Here is an 11,825-nt window from a genome sequence, read left to right as displayed (position 1 = left end):
CTGCTGGGAGAAGTCCAGTTCCCCAGAGCTTGTGCCCATGAAGGGAGGAACAGTGGTGGTGCCAAAATGACACTATCTGTGGACAGATGGCAACACAGAGGACATTACAGGGAATGGCAGAACTATCAAGCTGAGGTACAAGTACTGCAGCCTTGGCAGCAGCGTCAGCGGCTTCATTTGCCATCTGACTGATGTGACCAGGGACCCACTTAAACACAGTGGCTCCTTCAAGAGTGAGCAAGTGAAAGCTTTCTCACACCCATTGCACTAAGGGATGGATGGTGTACAGTACACAGAGGCTCCGAAGGGCACTGAGAGTCAGAGCAGAAGACACAATTCAAAAGCCTGTATTGCCGAATATACTACATGGCCTGATACAGGGTGAAGAGCTCCGCAGTAAATACTGTACAGTGTTCTGGAAGCCAATACCAAAAATCGTCGGTGCCAATGACGAAGGCACACCCAACACCACAGTCAGTCTGAACGCCATCGCTGTACACAAAAGTACTTTTGCGAAGTTCCGTGAGAAGATTAGTCTGGAGTAGTACTCTTAGGTAGCAAATGAAGTCCAAGGTGAACATGGGCCATCCCACGAAGCCAAGGCATTGAAGGGTTCACAACCACTGGGAAAGAGGCAAGTAGCGTGAAATTAAGCTGCCAGAGCAGTAGCCAAAAGTGAACTCACGAGGTAACAGAGAAGAGGGATGTGCTCCATGCTGGCAATCAAAGGAGTCCTTGAAGAAGGAGGCATAGGATGGGTGACCAGGCACGGCAGACAAATGGTATGGATATCTGCTGAGGAGAAAATCATGGTGGTATGACAGTGGGGATTTAGAGCTTCTACATAGATTAGATTAGTTTTTCATTCCATAGATCCGTGCGGAGGAGATCCTCATGGATGTGGAACATACAGACTCTCAACCGGACTACAGTAAAAGCGCCAGTGGCCAAACAGATGCCGTGATGGTGGATAGTATTTTTGGCACAAGATGGACGGATGTGTAGATGCATAAGCAAAACAGCCATACTTTAGTTTTGAATGGACAAGGGATCGTACAAAAGGATGAGGGTTGTCTGATCCGCTACCCAAGAAGTAGCGCTGAGGACACGTAGGACATTGAGAGACCGGTACAGAGGGTGGCCAGGTGAGACACGTGGGAGGACCGAGAAAATCCAGGAACAAGGCCAAGATGTAAAGGTCATGGAAGAAACCAATTGCACCACCAGAAATTCATACAAATGGTTTTGTCAGTGGAAAAGCAACAGTCACTGTTGATGCTCCACGAACAAAGACGATCGAGACAATGCTGAAGACACCACCCAAGGAGACAAGTCCTTGGAGAACTGCAGTAGATGGCAAAATCGTCAATGAAATGGGAACTGGAGATGCTCAGCAAGAGAGAGGCCATAATAGGGTTAATGGTGATAGCAAAAAGGATGACGCTCGGGACGGAACCTTGAGGCACACCATTTTCCTGGATAAGGTGCCCAACAAAGCTGAACCTACATATACCAGGAAAACTATGTCTTTTAAAAATTCCTGAACGAAATGGGGCATGGACTCCGGAAGCCCCACGTGTAGAGAGTATGGAGAAAACCATTCATGACATGGGTTGACTAAGTGATGAGATAGTGAATTGCAGAACGGCATACTTAAAATCCATATTGTGTAGTGGTTAGTAAATTGCGAGACTTGAGCCACCTTACCAGCCGGGCATGAATCATACATTCCATCATCTTGCAAACACAGCGTGCGAGAGAAATGGGGCAGTAGCTAGAAGGAAGGTGTTTGTCCTTAACGGACTTGGTATGGATATAACAGTGGCTTCACGCCAGCGTATGGGAAACGTGCCCTCTGTCCAGATGTGATTATATGTATGAAGGAGAAAGTGCTTGCCCGTAAGAGAAAGGTTCTGCAACATCTACAGTGAACATCATCCGACCCTAGGGCAAAGGTTCAGGATTAAGTGAGAGAATGATCTAACTCCCTCATAGTAAAATTGGCATTGTAGCACTCACAATTCTGAGAAGAGAAGAGTAGAGTATCGCCTCAGCCTCCTCCAATCATTTCCGACGGAGAAAGGCACGGTGACAGTGGGTGGAGTTCGAAATCTCCAGAAACTAGTGGACTAAGGTGTTTGAGATAGCAATATGGTCCACTGTGACCTCATCTGCTATGGTCAGGCTGCTAATTTGGAAATGGATCTTGGTCCCAGGGAGCCATCGGAGGTTGGCCCAGACAATGTGAGAGGGAGTGCTACTGTTAAAAGAACTAGTAAATGAAATCCAGCTAGCTTCTTTGCCATCCTCAAGAATGAGATGACACTGTGCACACAACTGTTTATAACAAATTCAATTTGCCATCTTAGGATGATGGTTAAAAATGCGGAGAGCACATCTCCATGCATGAATTGCATTGCGTCATGCCTCAGTCCACCAACAGATAGGAACACTCTGCGACGGTAAGGATAACGTTGGCTAGGTATTCTACCTAGGGGGGGCACTCAACATCACAGTCATCAGTGCCCTGACGACAAGTCAACATGTAATCCCATGGGTAGGGATGAAGGCTGTTCCCACATGCAGAGCAGTTTATAATGTACTAAAGTCTACCACCCATCCCCACCATTTTAGGGATGAGGCCTGATAGTTCACAAAATTTCACCACTCTGTTAACACTGGTATTGGTACCTGCGAGGACGGTGGGCAGATCTCCAGCGAGACCAAGGGCTGCCCTATTATCAGTACACAGGACACACGTAGCCACAATATGTTGAACTGAAAGTGGCACGCCACAAACTTCACAGAAAGGTGGATCTTCCCCCCGGAGGAGGAAGCCATGTGTGAAAGGGCTATGCCCGATGCACAGTCTGGTAAGCAAAACCTCCTTCCAGCGGCGAGGCTAACATGAAGTCCGCCAAGCTTTTGTGGTCGGTTTGAGCGACCACAGTTTTTTGTCCGACACCTGCAACCATTCAGTCTCCCACTGACGCATGATGTATCCGTCAGAAAATGAGATAATGGCGTGCAGCGGGATGGGACACTGATGGACAGCACCATCCCAACATGCTTCCTTGGCAGCTTTATCAGCCATGTCGTTACCCTGTATCCCAATGTGGGCAGGTACCCAGCAAAAGAGAACCTCTTTGCCATGGCGTTGGAGCCGCTGTAAGCAATCATGGATGAGCTGAATCAGCGGGTCTACTGGATACACTTGGTGAAGTGCTTGCAGTGCACTAAGAGTCGAAACAGACAAGAAATCTCGTACAGTGATGTCTGTGAACCCTCTCCAGTGCCATTGGAATGCCATATAACTCCGCATCATAATTTGTAAATTGTTCTGGAAGACGCACTTTAGAAACCCTATCACGGAAAACCAGAGAACAACTGAGAGCATTCCCTTGCTGGGATCCAACTGTATAAATAACGATCCATCTGTATAAATACTTAAAATATACGAAAACAAAGTTGTAAAAACCATATCTGGAGTACAATTTTTCGGGTACTGCACCAAGCTTAAAATCACTTTGGGCCTCCGAAGACACCAAGGCAGCAATGCGTTACATCTCTGGTTGTGTATTTTCATGCCCGAGAGATCCAGATCCTTGAGGCAGTCCGTGGCACGTATACCAAATGGGTGGGCCACTTGGCGCCGATTCCTGAACAGTCATTCAAAGGCGGATTGAATCACTGAACTAAATGCCAATGACTGGGGTGACACTGAGATTTTCTGCACCTCTCGAACCAAAAGGATACATTGCCAAATCCAGAGTGGTGGTTCACCAGCCTCTGCACACAGACTCTGTACTGGGCTGGTCCCAAAGGCTCCAGTCGATATCCAAATGCCCGGATGGTGGACAGCATTTAACATCCGGAGGTAGGAAGGGCGGGCCGATCCATAGACCACACTGCCATAGTCTAAGTGTGACTGAACAAATGCCCCATACACCTATAGGAGGCGGGACCTGTCAGCTCCCCATGTTTTTCCGCCACGCCATTTCAAAATGTTTAACAACCGGAAGCCCTTTGTTCGTAGGTCTTTCAGGTGTGGGAGCCATGTTAATTTCAAGTCAAATAATAAACCCAAAAAGCGCACTGTGTCTTGAAAAAGTAAAATACGGTTCCCCATTGTAAGCTCTGGTTGGTTAAAACTCCGATGAGCATGATTAAAATTGACACACACAGTCTTCTCAGGTGAGAACCGAAAACCAGTTGTCTGGGCCCAGGTTTCCATCCTCCTAATGGTCAGTTGTAGCTGCCTCGTCGTCGTCGTCGTTGTAAGATCAGAGGAAGGGTAGAAGATTGCAAAGTCATCCACAAACAAAGAGCATTTGACAGGGCTCCCGACTGCAGAGGAAATGCCATTGATAGCGATGGGAAAGAATGTGACACTGCCCTGGGGCATACCATTCTCCTGAACATAGCAATGAGACATGGCATCGCCAATGTGATAACAAAAACGCCTGTCCTCGAGAAAGGATTGGATCAGAAGCAGTAGCCGTCCTCGTAGTTCCCATTAATGAAGTTGGCAAAGGATGTTGCACCTCCAAGTAGTGTCATATGCTTTTTCGAGGTCAAGAAAACACACAAACGAAATGATTTTGGCGTAAGAAGGACTCCTGTATCGCCATCTCCAGTAGAATTAATTTGTCAAGAGTGGAACGGCAGTGCCTGAAACCACACTGGGAGTAGCTCAGGTAACCTCGGTACTCGAGCAGCCAGATGAGGTGGCAGTTGACCATGCGTTCAAGAGTCTTACCTACACAACTAGTAAGGGCGACACTCCGATGGGAGGGGGAGGGTGTGGCAGGCAAGAGGGGAATGGCGGACGACGGGGGGGGGGGGGGGGGATGGCAATAGCGGACGACGGGGTGGGGGGGGGGGAATGGCGGACGACGGGGTGGGGGGGGAATGGCGGACGACGGGGTGGGGGGGGAATGGCGGACGACGGGGTGGGGGGGGTGGCGGACGAGGGGGGGGGGATGGCGGACGACGGGGGGGGTGGCGGACGACGGGGGGGGTGGCGGACGACGGGGGGGGTGGCGGACGACGGGGGGGGTGGCGGACGACGGGGGGGGGGATGGCGGACGACGGGGGGGGGGATGGCGTACGACGGGGGGGAATGGCGGACGACGGGGGGGGGAATGGCGGACGACGGGGGGGGAATGGCGGACGAGGGGGTGGGGAAGGGCGGAGTGGCGGGCGAGGGGACGGGGGAGTGACGGGCGAGGGGAGGGGGGGTGGCGGGCGAGAGGAGGGTGTGGCGGGCAAGGGGGGGTGTGGCGGGCGAGAGGGGGGGGGTGGCGGGCGAGGGGGGCGGGGTGTCGGACGAGGGGGGCGGGGTGTCGGGCGAGGGGGGCGGGGTGTCGGGCGAGGGGGGCGGGGTGTCGGGCGAGGGGGGCGGGGTGTCGGGCGAGGGAGGGGGGCGGGGTGTCGGGCGAGGGAGGGGGGCGGGGTGTCGGGCGAGGGAGGGGGGCGGGGTGTCGGGCGAGGGAGGGGAGCGGGGTGGCGGGCGAGAGGGGGGGTGGTGGGTTAGGGGAAGGGGGAGGGGGGGTGGCGGGAGAGGGGAAGGGGGAGGGGGGGGTGGCGGACGACGGGAAGGGGGTGGCGGGCGAGGGGAAGGGGGTGGCGGGCGAGGGGAAGGGGGTGGCGGGCGAGGGGAAGGGGGTGGCGGGCGAGGGGAAGGGGGTGGCGGGCGAGGGGAAGGGGGTGGCGGGCGAGGGGAGGCGGCAGAGTGGCGTGCGAGGGTGGAGTGGCGTGCGACGGCGGGGGGGGGGGCAGGAGAGGGGGTGAGGGGCGGACGGAAGAAGGGGAGTGGCGGGCGAATGGTGGGGGGAGTGGCGGGCGAGTGGGGGGGGGTAGTGGCGGGCGAGTGGGCGGGGTAGTGGCGGCCGAGTGGGCGGGGTGGGGTAGTGGCGGCCGAGGGTGGGGGGGGTAGTGGCGGCCGAGTGTGGGGGGCGGGGTAGTGGCGGCCGAGTGTGGGGGGCGGGGTAGTGGCGGCCGAGTGTGGGGGGCGGGGTAGTGGCGGCCGAGTGTGGGGGTCGGGGTAGTGGCGGCCGAGTGTGGGGGGCGAGGTAGTGGCGGCCGAGCGTAGGGGCGAGGTAGTGGCGGCCGAGCGTAGGGGCGGGGTAGTGGCGGCCGAATGTGGGGGCGAGTGGGGGGGGTAGTGGCGGGCGAGTGGGCGGGGTAGTGGCAGCCGAGTGTGGGGGGTGGGGTAGTGGCGGCCGAGGGTGGGGGGGTCGTAGTGGCGGCCGAGTGAGGGGGGGGTCGTAGTGGCGGCCGAGTGAGGGGGGGGGTCGTAGTGGCGGCCGAGTGAGGGGGGGGCGTAGTGGCGGCCGTGTGAGGGGGGGGGCGTAGTGGCGGCCGAGTGAGGGAGGGGGGGCGTAGAGGCGGCCGAGTGAGGGGGGAGGGGCGTAGTGGCGGCCGAGTGAGGGGGGAGGGGCGTAGTGGCGGCCGAGTGAGGGGGGAGGGGCGTAGTGGCGGCCGAGTGAGGGGGGGGGGCGTAGTGGCGGCCGAGTGAGGGGGGGGGCGTAGTGGCGGCCGAGTGAGGGGGGGGCGTAGTGGCGGCCGAGTGAGGGGGGGGCGTAGTGGCGGCCGAGTGAGGGGGGGGCGTAGTGGCGGCCGAGTGAGGGGGGGAGTGGCGGACGAGGGGGGGGAGTGGCGGCGAGGGGCGGGAGGGGCGGGAGGGGGCAGTGGCGGAAGAGGGGGGGAGTGGTGGACGAGGGGGGTGGGGAGTGGAGGACGAGGGGGAGTGGGGAGTGGCGGACGATGGGGGGGGGGAATGGCGGACAGGGGGAGGGGGGAATGGCGGACGGGGGGGGTGAGGAATGGCGGACGGGGCGGGGAGGAATGGCGGACGGGGGGGGCGGGATGGCGGACGACGGGGGGCGGGATGGCGGACGACGGGGGGCGGGATGGCGGACGACGGGGGGCGGGATGGCGGACGACGGGGGGCGGGATGGCGGACGACGGGGGGCGGGATGGCGGACGACGGGGGGCGGGATGGCGGACGACGGGGGGCGGGATGGCGGACGATGGGGGGGATGGCGGACGACGGGGTGGGATGGCGGACGACGGGGGGGGGGGGGTGGCGGACGACGGAGCGGGTGGCGGACGACGGGGGGGGGGTGGCGGACGACGGGGGGGTGGCGGACGACGGGGGGGGGGATAGCGGACGACGGGTGGGGATGGCGGACGGGGGGGGGGGGAGTGGCGGACGGGGGGGGGGAGTGGCGGACGGGGGGCGGGAGTGGCGGACGGGGGGGGGGGGAATGGCGGACGGGGGGGGGAATGGCGGACGGGGGGGGGGAATGGCGGACGAGCGGCGGAGGGGACGAGGGGCGGAGGGGACGGGCGTGAGAAGGGAGGAGGGGGAAGGGTTCGAGGGGGAGAGGGGAGGAGGGGGAGAGGGGAGGATCAGTCTTTTTTATCAGCCTGTTAAATATTCGACACATTAACTGAATGGTGAATGGCTACTTCCACTTTTTCATTACTCACATTCGATCCAGGACTTTCCAGTGTTTTACTACTTTTCTGTAATTGTGCTACATGCTGGAACACATGAAATGATTATGTAACTAGAGGTGATGTTATTCCCTTCATTTTTATATAGGGGTGTAATTAGGGCATGTTTAAAGCACACAGGAATTATCCCTGCAGTCTGACTTATAGATGACTCTTAAGTGAATTTATCAAAGTAGCAAAATCCTTTAATATACTGATAAACCATCATAGCAAGCCAATTATTGCTTTTTGTGATTTTTTTTTGTAATCTTCTTATAGATTATTGACAGAGAAAGGAAGTGTGGACCAAAGTAACACTAATGCGTTCTGTTTGGCTGTATAATAGCAGATGTGATATTTATGGCCAATTGACGAAGCCATTGAAATTGTCCATGTGAAATCATTTCTGCCATAGGTATTGAATGATGATTTGTATGCTGTAAGACCATTGTGTGAAGCTGATAACTGAATATCTCCAGGGACTTACAAATATTTACAGTCCCATACTGATATATTTAATCCTAACAGCAATAATTAGGATAGATACTACTCATCATGTGGAAGAGGCACTGGTACTCAGGCCTAGTTCTTTTGAAAAGACCTTTAGGCAGCTTATATCTATATGTGGTGAGTAGCAGTCTGTCCTAATTCATGTTGTTATTCCATTCTGGACTTTCTATTTAATTCTAGTGGTATATGTGGTTAATAATAAAAGTGAATTTAGGATGAACTGCGAAATTCATAACCAAAATATTTTAATTCCTACTTGGGCTGTTTGTACTGGTGTAAGAATCTACAGCAGGTAGCCGGAATACATCCGGCAAGAAATCAGAAATCCACAAACCTTATGAAAACAAATAAAAGATTGTCTTATTAGCCACTCCTCTTACTAATTATCAAAATTTTACAGGTAACATTAATATTCATATTCAGTAGGTTTTAACTTTACCAGTTTATAGAAAGCTAATAGCCATCTGTGTAAAGTCCTTAAATGCTTAGTATGAAGGATTAGATAAAAATAGCTGTTGAGTAGTGGACTATTTCTGGCTTTGTTCAAAGTGGCTGCTTTCCTCCTAACATATATATAGCACTGTAAAAATAATTCTCAGAGTTATCAGTGTAGGTAGATTAGTTAGTTAATTTCTTGTTGTTATATTACAGAATTTGCCTGTAATGGCTTCTTGTGCCTGTTAATGTGTAACCTGACATGCATTCAACACTGCTGAAGGCTCCCTTCCATGGTGAAATTCACAGGACATAATGTGAATGAATCATATCATCTCTCTCTCTCTCTCTCTCTCTCTCTCTCTCGTGTGTGTGTGTGTGTGTGTGTGTGTGTGTGTGTGTGTGTGTGTGTGTGTGTGTGTGTGTGTGTTGCCACATCTCCTTCAGAACCACTACATCGATTTCAATCAAACTTGGTATGCATACTACTTATTGTCTGGGAAGAAGCACTGTGGGGTAAGAACCATCCCCAATTAGGGTCGGGGTGAAAATGGGGTGAAACAGGATATACAGGGTGGTCGGATATTCCCATTATGAACTTCTAGGACATGTAGAGGGTAGTAAGTACAGAACATTTTGAATAGGAACCCATGTCCAGAATCTTATCGTTTCCATTCTACGACAGTTTCAATTCAGATGTGTACCTCATCAAACTCTGCTTAGAGCAAGAGAAATGTCTCAGAGTTCCCTGTCCTGGTCTATTACTTGTAGGGTTGCATGAAGAGCCTAATTTATGAGACACCTGTAGAGACAGAGGAAGATCTGCTGGTATGAGTTCTGGCTGCTGCACAAGACATTGACGAGACATAAGGTGGGATGGAGAGATAGTACCAGAACGTGCTTTGGAGGTACAATGTGCGTAACAACGTTGGTGGTTGCCGCATCGAGCCACTGTTGTAATGCATCGGTACGTTCCGGCTGGTGCCGTAGATGCTGGGTTCTTGTTGTTGTCGACTAATGTAAACCGTGAGGTGTAAGCTGTAACGCAAATGCCTAAGTAATAACGGAACAAGTCGGTACTATTTTCAAATGGATTGCAACAATTGTACTGGGTCACACCTAAGTACATTCCTCACATATCTACATCTACATCCACATCCACATCCATACTCCGCAAGCCACCTGACGGTGGGTGGCGGAGGGTACCTTGAGTACCTCTATCGGTTCTCCCTTCTATTCCAGTCTCGTATTGTTCATGGAAAGAAGGATTGTTGGTATGCTTCTGTGTGGGCTCTAATCTCTCTGATTTTATCCTCATGGTCTCTTCGCGAGACATATGTAGGAGGGAACAATATACTGCTTAACTCCTCGGAGAAGGTATGTTCTCGAAACTTCAACAAAAGCCCGTACCGAGCTACTGAGTGTCTCTCCTACAGATTCTTCCACTGGAGGTTATCTATCATCTCCGTAACACTTTCTTGATTACGAAATGATCCTGTAATGAAGTGCGCTGCTATCCGTTGGATCTTCTCTATCTCTTCTATCAACCCTATCTGGTACGGACCCCACACTGCTGAGGAGTATTCAAGCAATGGGCGAACAAGTGTACTGTAACCTACTTCCTTTGTTTTCGGATTGTATTTCCTTAGGATTCTTCCAATGAATCTCAGCCTGGCATCTGCTTTACTGACGATCAACTTTATATGATCATTCCATTTTAAATCACTCCTAATGCGTACTCCCAGATAATTTATGGAATTAACTGCTTCCAGTTGCTGACCAGCTATATTGTAGCTAAATGATAAGTGATCTATCTTTCTATGTATTCGCAGCACATTACACTTGTCTACATTGAGATTGAATTGACATTCCCTGCACCATGCGTCAATTCGCTGCAGATCCTCCTGCATTTCAGTACAATTTTCCATTGTTACAACCTCTCGATACACCACAGCATCATCTGCAAAAAGCCTCAGTGAACTTCCGATGTCATCCACAAGGTCATTTATGTATATTGTGAATAGCAACGGTCTTACAACACTCCCCTGCGGCACACCTGAAATCACTCTTACTTCGGAAGACTTCTCTCCATTGAGAATGACATGCTGCGTTCCGTTATCTAGGAACTCTCCAATCCAATCACACAATTGATAGTCCATATGCTCTTACTTTGTTCATTAAACGACTGTGGGGAACTGTATCGAACGCCTTGCGGAAGTCAAGAAACACGGCATCTACCTGTGAACCCGTGTCTATGGCCCTCTGAGTCTCGTGGACGAATAGCGTGAGCTGGGTTTCACACGACTGTCTTTTTCGAAACCCATGCCGATTCCTACAGAGTAGATTTTTAGTCTCCAGAAAAGTCATTATACTTCAACATAATACGTGTTCCAAAATTCTACAACTGATCGACGTTAGAGATATAGGTCTATAGTTCTGCACATCTGTTCGACGTCCCTTCTTGAAAACGGGGATGACCTGTGCTCTTTTCCAATCTTTTGGAATGCTACACTCTTCTAGAGACCTATGGTACACTGCTGCAAGAGGGGGGGCAAGCTCCTTCGCGTACTCTGTGTAAAATCAAACTGGTATCCCATCAGGTCCAGCGGCCTTTCCTCTTTTGAGCGATTGTAATTGTTTCTCTATCCCTCTGTCGTCTATTTCGATAACTACCATTTTGTCACCTGTGTGACAATCTAGAGAAGGAGCTACAGTGCAGTCTTCCTCTGTGAAACAGCTTTGGAAAAAGACATTTAGTATTTCAGCCTTTAGTCTGTCATCCTCTGTTTAAGTACCATTTTGGTCACAGTGTCTGGACATTTTGTTTTGATCCACCTACCGCTTTGACATAAGACCAAAATTTCTTGGGATTTTCTGCCAAGGTGTGGATGAGATAATCATTTGCACAGAAACTGTCGTAGAACGGAAACAATACTATATTTGGGACATGGGTTCCTATTCAGAATGTTATGAGGGGATCTGAATATTTGCAAATGACTGATCTTCTCAACAGATCTAAAAAAGTTTGCTAGATTCAGCTGACTTCTCTGATCATTCTTACTGCACATAGAAGTCATTTCTGAATAAACCAGAATGTAATAAGGCACATTTGTTAATCATTATCAAGTGAACTACTGTTTGTCTTGTTCATTCACATTGTTATGGCATTTCGCATGTCATTTGTTTATTGACGTAACAACCTATATGTATTCTACCAACGAATAATCCTCAGAAGGATACAAAAGGCAAATCCTGGGAAGCCCAACGTTCAGTGAGATAGAATAACCCAAGAGTTAAAAACTGAGGAGAAGCAGAAGGGGAGTGAGGGAGAAATGTGGGTGCGCTGCTCTGCCTAGAATGCAGTTGGAGCTTCCTAG

This window comes from Schistocerca serialis, chromosome 6 (genome assembly GCF_023864345.2).
Source record: "Schistocerca serialis cubense isolate TAMUIC-IGC-003099 chromosome 6, iqSchSeri2.2, whole genome shotgun sequence".
In the NCBI taxonomy this organism is placed as follows: Eukaryota; Metazoa; Arthropoda; class Insecta; order Orthoptera; family Acrididae; genus Schistocerca; species Schistocerca serialis.
The sequence above is the reverse complement of the archived record's forward strand: the minus strand, read 5'-3'. Positions refer to the sequence as shown.